Consider the following 12881-nt stretch of genomic DNA (forward strand, 5'->3'; position numbering starts at 1 on the left):
TGGAGAGCGAGGCATGGCTTATAAAGCAGCTGTGTGATTTTGCTGTATGGCAGACTGTTTTCTTTTAATTTCCTCTGATAAAAAAAGATGCTGTATGAAATAATAATAATAATAATCTGTTCCTTTTTAGTATCACCTTTTGAGTATGTATGGGATTGATAGAAGAGGATAATCTGTAATTCCATCCCAATTAAAAACTGAAAGTCAGCAGTTCACCGTTCTTTCACTGGTGGATTATTTTCAACCCTCCCTGTTCCCACAGGACCTATTCCCTATGTCATTATCAACTTTTTAAAATTTAAAGTATTATGAAAGCAATTTCCTGCCACCAGCAACTTTCACATCACTTTCTCAGGGCCGTGCAGCCTGAGGACAACCGCTACAACTAAATCTGTCAGCAGTGGAGGATCAGATGGAGTGACCTGAATTACAAAAAAACAGAATCCTCAAAAAAATTGTCTATAAGACCTGGTTTTCCTTTTTTCACTGCTGATGGGTTTAAAGGTTGTTGGGGGGCCACTGCATTTCAGAGCCACTCCTGCTGTCACCAGTCTCCAACAAGGCTTTAAGACGATGCGTGTACTGGAGGGAGTGGATCTGTAAAACCTAGAGGGCATGTTTCTGGCTTACAATTGAGCTATAAAATGCAGCACGACAGCGGGCGTAGTGAACAGACCAAAGAGCACGAGAAAACACAGAAATGTTGTAAGAGCTCAGATTTAATTTGTGCTTCAAAAGAAGAAACTAGACCAGAGTTTCCCAGCTTTGTTCCTGGAGGACTGCCTGCAGGAGCCAGGACCAGGCTGGGTGATGCTCAGTGAAGTCATCTGCAATGCAACACCTTTGCTTTCGGTTTGTGTTAAGTTAAAGTATCTTCCAAAGCTCATGTGGAGGCTACAGATGACCTTTGGCTGCGCTATGGGAAGCCGGAGCCAGATTTTCTGCATGCTCATAGTAAGACATGCAGCAAGCCCTAGAAATAATTTGACTTACGTTTCAGGTGCTTTGGTACGAACACAATTGCACTGATGATCTGGTCCTGATTTGCCAATGCTGAATACCTTGAAATGTGTCATTGATGCTGTCAAGTGCACAGAGGAAATGACATTTCCTTCCAATCTGTTTTACTTACTGTAGTAGTGTGTGTTAGTTGCAGCTGTACTTGACTGAGAGTAAAAGTGGCAGCAGAAGTGCCATTTGGGGTGGGTAGTACCCCTTTAAACAAAGCCCAGCATGTGGATTTCTGCATTTCCTACCTTATTTGCCTGTTCCAAGAGATTGCTGCTGGTCCTTATTTTCAGTATTGCTAGAGATATCTCTATTACACAGCTTGGAAAACAAGCAGAAGGTCGGACACGTTCTCTATGCTTGCAGCCTTTCTCTATTTTACTCCTCCGGCTGCGATTGATAGACCCAGCGGTGCAGAACAAACATTGTTCCCGTAATTAACTGCTGCCTGTTAGATCTGCAGGTAACATGCAGCTCTGGGCTTGTAGGGGGGCTTTGGTGGCAAACCAGAAGCGCACGTAACAGAGAAACAGGTAGGGGACATATGGATACGTGACGTTGCCTCGTGTGGGTCACCTAGTTGAAAGTACTGCTACGTGTTTTGGGCATCTCCCGTTAAGAAATTGAGTTAGTCCCTGCCAGTTGCATTTACAGTATTTTGCTAATCTATTCTTTTAGACACTACAAATAGTGTATTTCATTGTGCTGCTTTATTGATTGAAGGAAAGATTCGATTTGACAGCAGTTTCAGAAAAGCCTTCAAGTAGTCCAAGATGTGGTAGAATTATTAACTACCCAAAGCTGACATATGGTAATTTAGTGTTTAATGTTTGCCCTGACACACTGAGGAGTCATCATGCCAAGTTACCAGCTGATGCCCAGAAGTTTATGAGTACATAAATAATAGCTGAAATAGTTTTCTGGAACCATGTTTAGATGTAAACATCCAGCCTCTTACTCGTGTGTTACAGTTAAACTTTCTTTGGCAGGGTGGTGGGGGCTGGAACCCTGCTGCACTACCCACTACAGTTGGAATAAATTAATAGGATTTTGCAGCTTTTTGCAGCTGTATTTGTATAACTTCATCTTGAAATAATTTTAATTTCTGTGCCTAGGCTTATAATTTTTTCAAGCGCGTTACACAGTTGGCTGTACATAATTATGTCTTACAGCCATAAGCACTGACAATCTGCTTACCTAAACTGTTCTGCTCTAAACTTGTCATTTAACTGATGGTGAAGGAATTGCATGTAATTCGCCAGATCGGAAATTAAATTATCAATTAATAATACTGCAAAAAAAATTAAACAAGAAATTCAGTATGTCTGTCAGAGTATCTGCAATTAAAAAGGCAGTCAAGCATTAGCATCCTAGATCAGACAGGGCTCCCACCATCCTTGTTAGCCAAGCCCATCAAGCTGCAGGTTTGCACAGGAGAGCTGAGCAAGTGGGTTGCACCTTGTGCCTATTTGTGGAGGTGCCAGGAAAGGCAAACGGTATCAGCAAATTCACGTGTCCCCCCTGCAAACTGTTAGTAATCTGAAATCTTCTCATCGTGAACCTCTTGAGATCCTAGAAAGTAATTGGTCTGTGGCACGTTAGTTGAGCTCTGGGCTGCCCTGCAGTGCATGTCACCTGCGGTGCCCCAGTGTCACGCGTGCCAGCGCACACCAGCACAGCCCCTCTGGCTGCCGGTGGGGTGCGTGGGTGTACCCGTGTGAGTACCCCGTTCAGGTGGGTGGCTGCTCAGCTGCTTGTTCAGGCAGCTGTGCTTTGTGTCTTCTGCGAACAGAACTACCTGTGTGAACGGGTTGTTGTTCCTGGGGGGTTTGGAGGGTGGGAGGCTGGTGGTTGTGTCTGTGCTTATGACTATTGAGGAGTCTTACTGGCTTTGAGGGGTTAAATTCCAAACCAGAATCAGCCGCAAATGGAAGTGAGATGTAAAAAGGTTCTAAAACATCCCAGATCATTTAATCACAGATTTAAGAATAAGGCGCCTTGCCCTCAAGCAGGCCTGTCTGCCTCTTCTGTTAAAAGCATGAGGACAGCAAACACATCAGTAAGTCATATGAGTAAGTCTAACGTGAATTCAAGTCAAATTAAGCAGGGGTCTCAGATCTAATCCATGCAGAAGTACAGTTAATGAAAGACAAAAGCTTGCCAAAATTTCAGCCCTGTGAAGTCATTCCAAATGAGCAGAGTTCAGCCAGGTTTGAAATTTCCTAGAAGGCAATCTCCCGTCCCCGAGGCACAAAGCAGATTTGCAGAAATGGTGGGTCTTGAGTCTGAGGACACCCGCGCCAGAGGGAAAGCTACCTTTGGAAAGTGGGGCCCAAGTGCAGCTGCCGGGGGGACCCTTAGCAAAGCCACTGAGCTGCAGGAAGGTGAGACAGGACGGCTGGGGCAGGGGGAAGCGGGCTGGGAATGGGGAGCAGGAGGCTGGGCACTTGCAGGTGGTGGGGAGTGCAGCACGTGGCAGCGTGTGCTGTCGCTGGTCTTCAGCACTGGTGCACGGGTAGCTGGTGCACAGCGTGTGTAGCTGTGCATGGGGACACCAGGTGTGTACGTGTGGGCATGGTGCTGGATCGTGCCGTGTGGGCTGGGGTGCTTGTGCCCAACTTGTGCCTGTTTGCTGTTACCCTGCTGAATGTTCCTGACTGCAGAGCTCTCACGGTGTCTTGCTCAGTGGTTGCTTGAAGGAAGAATGCAGCTGTCAGGTGTCCTGCTTAGCTGCTGTTACCTGTTGCAGACGGAAGCATCTGTATCCCTCCATGGGCAGAATTTGGCCATCAGGGAAAAGTTAGAGAGGAACCAGTGTTTTGTCTGCATAACATTCGAGGATGAATCCTACGACCAAAGTCATCTCACACTGGCCTTGTTCAGTGGACAATAAATCATAGAATATCTCAAGTTGGAAGGGACCCACAAGGATGATCAAGTCTAGACCTGCACTGATGTCCGTTAGCATTGCTCCTGTGGTGCACAAGGAGAATTTCATTTTCTGCCTGATCACAGTTGGCATTTCCCTTTACTGACCGTTGAAATAACTTCTGGATACACCGTGCCATGTAATTTACCCTACAGAATAAACGATTGGGTTTGCGTTTTCTATAATTAAACTTATTAGAGACACTTGGAGAACTGCAGAACTTTAAATCCTGCTCTGCAAGCATCCCAAAGTAGTGTCTCAAACATGAGCCTCTGCAGATTTTGTTCTCCAGAGTGCACACACTAGAGGGTTTTATTGTTGTTTGCTATTGTTCACTATCTGCAGACAGGTCCAAAAGCTGAATTTTATGCTAAGACTAGCATTCACAGTGATGCCACAGCACCCCTTCTCCATGACCAGTAATGCCTGTAGGTGTCACACAAAATGTGAATGCAGTGCATGGCTGTATATGACTGGGAAATCCAGAGCTCATTACAAAAGCAGAGGTCACGCTAAGACCAATTATATTCCTTGAGTCTGGGACAAAAGTGTGCTTATTCCTCACCAAATACTTTTTCCCTGTGTCCGAGCTCACTGTTCTACCAAGAGGAATGCTGCTTGTGTTAAATTGCTGCGTGTCATTGTACAAAGATAGTTCTTCACTCGTTCTTCTGCTGTGCAGGTTAATTTTTAAACACTGCGGACCAGATTTTCAGCTGAAATAAATTAGCATGCCTGTGTTTGAAGCCAGTGAGCCTACACGGATTTATACTCGCCGAGGGCTTCAATCATTAGTTACAGTGATCAGGTTACTCCTTTTCAGGTCAGTATTTGCTGCCCTTGTTTATTTTCTGCACTGAGCACTTGCGTTTCCTGTTTTACCCAGAGTTTCAGTTTTACCCAGAGAGGTGCTGGATTTTCTCTGCCAGGCTGGCTTTGTGGCAGATGCAACGTGAGGCTTCAGGACAGACACACTTCAAAAAGAAATGAGGACAAAGTGATGTGTTTTTGTTGCCTAAATCTTCATTTGGGTATAGCCATAGCAGCCAGCGGTAGGGTCAGCTGCAAGAACGTGCTGCAGGATGGTACCCTGCGTAAGGGTAACAGTGTGTAGCCCTCCATAAATAGAGTCTAAAGGATGATCTTCTCTTGCCTGTCACAGCTCCTCCAGCAGAGGAATAAGAAACAGTGTGTTTTGAACTCTCAGGGGTATTTTCTTTGACCTTTTGTCATGGAGCATCCTCTACGGCAGAGGAGGGCTTGTGCATCTGCTTCAAATCCCGGTTAGTTAATATCAGCCGCTTGCATCTTGCACAGTATGAACCAGCCTCTGTTCTTCAGGGCCAAAACACACCTGGTAGCAGCACATGCAACTCCACTGGGATGCCTTCAGTCACTACACTGAAGAATCTGCTCTCTTGTATGAGAGATAAGAGAAAGAGTAGTAAGAATGAGTTCTGTTGCTTCTGCTATCAACCGTCTGGCAGTGATAAGACGTGGGTCACGTGCTGGTATTCTGCTGATCCATAGCAATCTTCTCTTCCCATCAGAGCCACTCTCCTCCCTCTCACTCACCATGCTACAGCCTAAAGCATTTCCACAGTGGAGTACTTAAAAACTGAACCAGCTGCAAAAGACCTGAAGAAAGGCACATGTTGCTTTAGAAATTACTCTGCCGTATCAATTACCATTAGATGTGGAAGATCCATTAGCATTGGCCAGTTAGTTGATACAGACACATTAGCTTCTTGACCTTCATAATAGCGAGTAATGAAAATTGCTTAATTATTTAATCATGAAGACCACGCAACAAATTGCAATTTACTGAGTTTTCATTGGTAAAGACAGAGACCTGGCTGGGCTGCCAGCATCTTCGCTGCTGTTGGTCCCAAGTCACGGCTCAGCAACCAGCCCCGTCAGAGAGTTACGCAGAGCAGACTGGCCCCACAAATCCTGCAGACCTCAGTCATCTTGGTTCCAGGCAACTGATGCTAAAACATAACATTTTTGCTGTTTCAGCAGGTAGGAAAGCAAAGTTAAAACGCCGCAGAACCTGCGCCTGGTTGCACTGCTGCACACCAGGTATTCTGTGCTTGTAGCATCTCATCTGTTCATGTATGAAATTCAGTTTCCTAGGCAATTGTTAGTTTGCTTTTATGCCAAGCAGAATAATGGTAGTTTTGAATTGGACCATGAGTCTGACAGGTTCATTTTCATCCCATACTTATGCATGGGGTCAGACATGGTTATTGGCCAGAATTGCAGGCAGAAATTCTTCTCTCCCACTGCATTACGGTCCCCTTATTGAGCCTGATTTATATTCTCCTGTTCTCCGTCTGCTTGATGTTACATTTGCATCCAGGTAAAGGAGAAAAACCCTGGTAAACAGTTCCAAAAAAAACTGTAAGGGAGAGAGGGAGAGAAGACTATCAAAGCTACCGATGGGCATAGGGAAAGCTCTGGAGAATTGTATCCACTTGGACGTAGTTGGCCAATGTATCCACATGGAAGTAGTTGGCCTGAAGGGCCTCTCTGTGCTGGAGAACAGCCCTTGGACAGAGGGAGACGTGTGAAAGCCAAAGGACCTGTGAAACGCTGGAAGCTTTCAGCAGTGGAACATTTGGTGAAGCGCCTTGGCCAAACGCTCGCAGGGTCCGTGCAGAGAAAGCAAACTCCTCCTGGGAAGAGGCAGGCGAGCTGTATGAGGAATGGGTTCCTCTGCAGGCGGCCAAGCGCGAGCTGGGCATGCATGAGGGGCTGTTCTCGTTTGGCTTCAAACATTTTGTAGTTTCCTTTCCTTCTCTAATGCAGGCTGCCTCATCAGTGACATCAATAACTTCAATGACAGCTTTAATCTCTGTGACGTACTAGTTTAACTCTGTTTTATCGTCAAAATAAATACATTATAAATCACTTTGCACAGGTTTCCACTGAAGCAGAGGAAGGTTTAACCTGGCAGGAGAGACATCCAACTGTTAGGATAAAGGGAGTGGTTTTACTATTCGGTTTTGGATTTGGATTTTAAAGAAGAACAAGAAACTTAACCTCTTGCGTAGTGGTAGTGATAGGAGCGAAATGCTGTTTGTAGCGGCAGAAAGAATGGCATTCATTGCAGTGAATCTCAAACATGTGAAAATTAGGCATCTAGTCTAAGTATAGTCCTGGGTTCTCTCTGTACAATATGTGGGAAAAGAAGACCACTTCTTCCAGGCAATTTGATGCATACTTCAGTGTTCAAGACAGGAGGATGGATTTCAGTCTGGGAAGACTTGCTGGTATTCTGTCTATCTGACTATCTTAGACCAGATACAAAGTTTTTAGAAAGTTATGTATGAGATGAAACCAACCCCAACTGAGGGAAGAAAGAAATCCACAATTACAATTCTAAAGTTTCCATCCTTTCTTTCTTGGCCAGTAGAGATCTTTTCCTAAACATTGTGTGCAAATACCACCGCCATGGGAGACTTGGCTCCGGCGACGCTCATTTTGTTCCAGTAGCAACTAAAGACTTGCAGGGTGCTGTTAAGCCCAGTGTTGTAGTTGATGGAAATACTCCTTTTGTTCAGACATGATAGCTGCCCTTGCCATGTCAAAGCAGCCTGTCTGCAAGGCGCAGAAGAGATGTTTTTCTCTGAAGACATCTGAAGCATTTTAGAGGCTCTTCTGTTGTCCTTTCTTTCTGCAAAGTAGCTCGGGATCATTGGCAAAAAGGGATCATTGTGATAAAAAGGGACAGAAGTTAATAAATATCACCTTAACCTAGTTGGGTCTCCAAATCTGTGTTAATTTTTCACTGTCCATTTGACTTTCGCATCTATTTATTGAAACCACATGTGATTCTTTAAGCAGCACGCAGTAATTTGTTTGGAAATACAGAGCTAGAGATGTGTCTCTACTGGCTTCTAAAAGAACTGTGAAATAAGAGTTAAGAACTTTTATACAAATGAGTCTTAAACATATTGCAGATTCAGTTAAAAATAAATAAGTAAGTCCTTAGCAAGGATTTCAATAAGCAGTAAGAGTAGCTGAATTAAAATATTTCCACTAAAATTAATGAGCCAATCCTGGAATGCTTAGACTGACTCTTAAGTGCACTCTTTTAAAGAATTTGAATATGTTTGCCTGTCTGAATTTCTATGGAGCATTTTGAATGCATGACAGATTATAGTCTTCAATTATTTTAATTTGGTTTTCTTAATGGGCAAAATAGCTAAGAGCTTAATAATAAAAGACACTTACTGCTTATCATTTACATTACTTTATGTGTTCATTAATAATTATAATGGGTTATATAAAACAAAAAGATCAAGTCTAAGTCTCCCCAGGTCATGTTAGTGCAAATGTTTCATAGCATTCCGTGGGAGATTTGGGAAATGAAGTAATTTTTGAAGGGCATTCTTAACTCCGTATGTTATAGGCCAAGTTGGAGAACTTCAAAGGAAATTGATTTTCTAGTTTGCTCCTTGGATAGAAAATGCAACAGAGTGTAAATGGCCTGCTTTGCTTTCTCTAGGTACACTCGCAGGTACTTACATGTACCATCCCACTGTGGTGGGCAGAACGCATACTGTGTACGGCTCAGTGAATCCTCTTAAGTGTAGTTCGTTTGGTACGTGCTGTTGTTACAGATCCGTCTTCTCTTCTGTAGGCTCAGGTGTCCTTTTTTGTTCAGCCTTTCCTTACACACCTGGGTTCCTAGGCTTACAGGCATTTACTTTATCCACACCTAAACAATCTCTATTAGGGCTACTTTTTTCTGGCAATGTCATGCTCCAAAAACTATGTAATTTATGGACTCAATGGTGTTCTCCAATCTGCTAACAGTACAGCTTTCCGTAGCCCGTATTGCCTCTGCTCCTGAGGAGAGTTACAGCGATCTGCGGTGATTCTTGTCACCTGCTAGGATGAGAGGGCTTGTAAATTCAAAACCCCACAGCAAGAAATGGAAGTGCTAAGAGCACGAGGAGGATATGGAGCAACAGGAGCAAAACAGAGTGATAAAATCTGGTACCTCAGAGGAGCTCATCAACTGAAATATTGCTTACCAGTAAAACTTGCAGAAACAGTTTAGCTACCCAGTAAATCCTGATGGAGATGCACGAACCCCGAGATTTTATCTGTAAAAGCAGGATGCTGTCCTGTGTCACAAGCACAGGCTGCTTTTCAAGCCCATCTAAATGTGACATTGCTATAAAGTAGAAAGGCAGCTCTGAAGGGCTTAGCCTTGCATTATCTCAAGAGTTGCAATGTTCATTTTCACACATATGAGTTATTATATCAGAACCTGCACTAGAAAATAGCCCTCTGTGAAATCACACCGATTTTTCCTATTCCTGGGATTACTCCATAGAAACAAGAGCTGAGTCAGATTCCTGGCGTTCTGGTTCTGAGTTGCAAACATTGACTGCAGCCCTTGTGCTCCGTTTTGGATGGTGCATCAATGCTTCAAGCTAAATACCCTCTGCATCCCCCAGCTTCGCTGCTGGGCTTCAAGGCCACTGTGTCCTTGCTTGCCACAGCCAAGCAGAGGTCTGGCAGTGCACATTTGGTGCCCGGCTCTGCTGCAGGTTCCCTCTGTGGCTTTGGTGGCTGGTCCCACAGTTCCCAGATGGCCCATTTGTATCTGTCAGTGTAGGTGAGGATACTCAGCATCCCAGGGTTCCTGCATGGAAAATCTCACCTGTGTTCATGAGATAGGATAGGATCGGGGTTCACATCTTCCACTGTAAATTGCCTTTCGATCTGGGACATTTTCCCTCACCAGTGTAACAGTCCGCGCTAAGCTCTATCCCAGAGGGCTTTTTTAGAACATAAAAGCTGCTTTACAAGCAAATTCCTCTTAGGACAGTCATCAGCCATCATCATTCATCCTGCTCATGTCATCATACACAGTGTTGTACTGTGCCTGGCGCTGGAGAGGCTCAAAGCTCCAAGGGTTCTCCGAGTAAAAAATGTACAGCTGTAGCTGAGGAAAACTATCCTTCTGCCATCTGTTCTGTAACCCAGAACCCTGCACACCTCTTGACTGCATTATAAAAGGAAAGATCAATGAAAAAATAATTCAGCTGTATGTTCTCCAGTCAGAAGATTATCATATGGCTATGTTACCATCTTCTCACTTCCCAGGCATAAATGAAGGAAAAAGCAACTCTTCAGCCAGTAAATTTGCCCAACCAGTAATTTTTTTTCTCCTGATCTAGTGAGCTCCTTGGGAATAGAGGAGGGTTTTTATTCTTATTATTATTATGGTAAACTGCTCCAGGAATGGTTTCAACAAAAGAAGTAAACCTTACATTGTATTCAGATAATGTTCTTAACTTCTCAACAAGATTTACTAAATTGCACCCTGGGAATTATGCAAATGAAACCTTTGGTCAAAATGTTACAGGATTACTGAAATTTTATTATTTTTTTTTAAATCTCATTAATAGTGCTAAAATTACATGTTCCAATATAAAAAGCATGTGCCTTTGTGCGATGAATATCTCCCTGGTAGTAATATATAGTATGCTTCATTGTTAATAGTCTTTGCAACTTTCTGTGACAAGTGCTACTTCTTATGTGATTTTTTTTTTTTTTTCCTGAACACTTCACATCCTTGTATTCTTACTGGAAATGGAATTAAGTACAGGTAACTGGCAAGCTATTGTAGGATGATGGCAATTAACAACAAATAATGAGTCATTGCTGAATATTTGCAACGTGTTTCCCCCTATCTTTGTTTTGCTCAATGCAGTATAATTAGCTTATGGATTTTTCTTAGTATAATTGGGTAAGTCGTTTGGATCTTATGATATATTTCATCTCCTAGATCTGCAATGATTTACATACAGACAGCTTAGACCCTATTAATGCTAATGAAAGTGCTGCAAGGACATCCTATAGCGTACACTTTATTAAACTGTACATAGCTTTCTTAGAGAGCTTCTGTTTATCTGCATTTCCTGAAAATAAAATATAGTGCCTTTAGCACTGAATATTTAAATCCAGGCTCTTTTTCCCTGTTTCTGTCTCTCTCTATGCATTTCTAATGCTTCTATCACAATGGCATCTGGGTACTATATGCAACAGGAAATAGAGCAGAAAAATGCCCACGAAGAACTAACAGACTCTCCCCTTCCATGATTCAGGGTAAAATTGCTTCCATTTTAGTTCCTTGGAACAAGACTAATTTGCTGTTTGGTGCTTGTGCTAAAGTTACAGCCATAGTTGAGCCGTGCTGGGGCTGGGGAGACCCTCCCAGCTCCCATGTTTCAGTGAGCAGAAAGGCAAGAAAAGTGCAGATACCTTGGGTTTGGTGGGTTGTTTGGTTTTTTTTCTTGAGCCTTTGTTAAGGAAAAACTTTGTAAAGGATGCAGGGCTGGTTTCATCCTGATGCATTACAGATCCTTTGGATTTGTGCAGACCCACACGGATGGAGACAGACACACAACTGTGTCCCCCTGTTACTCTCTTTAATTTCTAAGATGGGAACCCCACACTGGCTCAAAGCTGAAGGTCCAGTTGTGGCTTCCCACATTCTCACTAACCTTAAGCCTAGCTACAAATGTGTATGCAGTGGGTTAGAGCTTGAGCTCCCTGACTTGAGCTATACATTTGCACAGACATTCCCATAAATTCAGTTTTCAGCCCTTTCCGCCTGGCAGGGTGAAAGCTGACTTTCTGAAAATGAGGACTGCAAACTTCAGTTATTGAACTGGTGAGTCAGTTGCCGTCATTAAAACCACAGTTGTGCAAGCAAAGCTTGATTTCAGTATACTCTCTTTCACCCACAGGTTTGCTAACAAAAATTGGATTCATGCCTGTCTGCTCGGGTCCCTATTACAAATACCCACTGTGCCACAAAAACCTCTACAAACTGTTGTGTGCAGCGTGAGGGCACTTTCACAATGTCCCCTCTTTTAAGTGATTATACTAGTGTAAGTCCAATCAATTTTCCTTGGTACTAATAGCCTAACAAGCAGTCAATCCTGTAGAGAAAAGACAGATGAAACTGTCTGTATTCCCTGACCTTCAGCTCCAGAAGTGTAGGTGCAGCACGAATCAATCCTGGCAGTGTCTAGTAATAACTGACATTATTAGCCGTTAGCAGAGGCAGGCTGTTTGGGGTAGGCAGTACAAAGAAAACAGTGGACAAACTTGGTAATGATTGGGACAAAGGCATCAAAGGAGATTCTCAGAGCCAGGGGATCTGATGTTATTCTGCACCAACACGTTCAGCATCTTGTCAGCCTCCCGCGTCAGGAGAAGAAGAAATAGCAGTAGGTCACATACAGGAGGAGTGCGAGAGCAGCCCACAGCCCTGTCCCAGTTCCTTTGCCTGACAAGCAAAGCCTCCCCTTCCCTTGGCAAACGACCTTCGCTCCCCAAATTGGGGCTGTCTGGGAGGGCACGGGGGGCTCCTGCAACCCACTGAGCCAACTCAGGCTCCTCCGAGCAGGCAGCTGCCGTAGCAGAGACGCTAACGTGCACTTAGCTACGAGATTTCTATTATCTTCCCACTACTTTGTTGTATTCATAGACCTGTTAGGGAAAAATTTATGCACGTCACTTTTATACTGCCAAGACAGTTTGTGATGGTGCGGGGGGTGGTAATTTATTTGTACCTTGCACATTCTTTCAGGAATAGTCATGCTGTTTCAAGAACTTCTTCCAGCATTTGATCAGAAAATTAAATTTGAGTTTAAAGAGATAGTCAGGGTTGCTAGGACAACATATTAACCTCCCTTTTTTATTGTCTTGGCTCTGTATCAAAGGTCCATGTAACTCGTGCTGTGTTTGGTTCATGGTGATGTTCCCAAGGTATGGGAGGGAGAGGGTTTCGGGTGCAATGTAACAAACAGCTTTTCCTCAACAAACAGTCTCATGAAATGGTAATATCCCACTGGGCATTCCCAGCCTTGCCTTGTCAAGAGACAAGGTTGGAGAAAGAGGGAGCACACAG

The 12881-nt window shown here is 43.7% G+C and overlaps 1 protein-coding gene across 4 annotated transcripts in view; it reads left to right on the top strand.

Moving 5' to 3' along the window:
* The window catches only part of CDH4 (cadherin 4), a 464287-nt gene that overhangs the window by 348250 nt on the left and 103156 nt on the right, over positions 1–12881 (top strand). The window lies entirely within an intron of this gene.

Source organism: Falco punctatus (genome assembly GCF_963210335.1).
Source record: "Falco punctatus genome assembly, chromosome: 10".
Taxonomy (NCBI): Eukaryota; Metazoa; Chordata; class Aves; order Falconiformes; family Falconidae; genus Falco; species Falco punctatus.